The 1,785-nt window shown below is 41.7% G+C and overlaps 1 pseudogene; it reads left to right on the top strand.

The window, feature by feature from the left end:
* Window positions 1-664: 664 nt before the first annotated feature.
* On the top strand, window positions 665-1,525 carry LOC112616626 (annotated as a pseudogene).
* Window positions 1,526-1,785: the final 260 nt, after the last annotated feature.

Below are 1,785 nucleotides of genomic sequence, written 5' to 3'. Positions count from 1 at the left end.
TCCTTTGTAGGGACATGGATGCAGCTGGAAACCATCATTCTTAGCAAACTATCACAAGAACAGAAAACCAAACACCGCATGTTCTCACTCATAGGTGGGAACTGAACAATGAGATCACTTGGACTCAGGAAGGGGAACATCACACACCGGGGCCTATCATGGGGAGGGGGGAGGGTGAAGGGATTGCATTGGGAGTTATACCTGATGTAAATGATGAGTTGATGGGTGCAGCACACCAACATGGCACAAGTATACATATGTAACAAACCTGCACGTTATGCACATGTACCCTACAACTTAAAGTATAATAATAATAAATTAATTTAAAAAAAATAAAAATTAAAAAAAAAAGAAAATGTAGATGTCAAAATAAAAAAAAGAAAAAAAAAAAACATTTCATGCTCATGGATAGGAAAAATGATTTTCATTAGAATGGTCAAATTGCCAAAAGCAGTTTCACGATTCAATGCTATTACTATCAAACTACCAACGACATTCGTCACAGAACTAGGAAAAACTATTTTAAAATTCCTGTAAGAGCTCAGATTAAGATGGCGGATAAGAGGCAGGACTAGCGCTTGAAGGCGTGACATTGGGTCCAGAGTAGGCTCAGAGCTGGGCGCCTCTCAGCAGTCGCTGTGGCTGCAGCTAGCTTCTCATGGCCATGGCTGTGCTCCTCTAGCCTTTCAGCGGCCTCCCCCTGAGCTGCAGTTTGGACTTCCTCCAGCAGCCGCTTGCCTTGCCTAGCGGGTTTTTCCACCTGGGGGCAGACAGCACCCAGCTGGCACCACGGCTAGGACCATGAGCTGTCCCAAGCAACCACAGCGGGAGAACGGTGCACATTTTCCCATTCATTGTAAAAAGAAACACAAGCTAGAGGAGCAGGAGGAGGAGGATTGCCTGCTAAAAAAAAAAAAAAAAAAAAAAAAAAAGGAAAAAAAGAAAATTGAAGCAGAGCTCTGTGCTGGTCATAATGAATGAATTCTTTGTGCACACCAAGATGTAGAGGGGTGTGGAGTGTGGAGTAAAGCCATGCACTAGTGGACTTTCTCTACCTGGAATATTAGATTCTATTTGTGAAGAAATAGATGAGACGACTGGAGAACCAGTGTGAAGTTGCCTGAAGTAAGCTTCAGGAGATTGAAGACAGGATAATTGATGAAGAAGTTGAAGCTCACAGAAATGTTAACCACCTCCGTAGTCTTCTCCTTTCTGATACTATGAAAACAGGTTTGAAGAAGGAATTTGATGAACTTTACAAAAAAAAAAAAAAAAAATTGAGTCTATGAGCCATCCTTCCATGGAGCTTGTTCTCTAGAAACCCCTCACTGAACTCCTTCCCAATGAGCCAAAGCCATCCTCTAATGCTAAGAACTATACAGGAGAGAGCCAAGCTAAGCATGCAGCTGCTGGCATTGCCTTCTCTCAGAGAACTGAACTGTTCTTGGAACTTCAGCACACAGGGATGTCTCCTTATAATGGTTTGGAGATAGCTACTAGCACAGAAGCAGAGATGGAACTCTAGAAACCAATTTATACACTAAAGTCGTCAAATGTTAGGAGAATCCTGTATTCATTTATGAGCCTATTTGCATAGTATAGGGACTTGCAAGTTTTATGAAATGGGTGTAATAATATCTCCACCTGTGATTTGGGGTGGGACTCTCATTTTGGGTAGACATTTATTGAATTCAACTTTTTGCCAAGAAAGTTTGTCTCAACGGAAACACAGTTTTCAGTGGGACTTATTGAAGAAATGTTGGATTACAGTCTCTTCAAAGGTAA

Source organism: Theropithecus gelada, chromosome X (genome assembly GCF_003255815.1).
Source record: "Theropithecus gelada isolate Dixy chromosome X, Tgel_1.0, whole genome shotgun sequence".
NCBI lineage: Eukaryota > Metazoa > Chordata > Mammalia > Primates > Cercopithecidae > Theropithecus > Theropithecus gelada.
The sequence above is the reverse complement of the archived record's forward strand: the minus strand, read 5'-3'. Positions and strand labels throughout refer to the sequence as shown.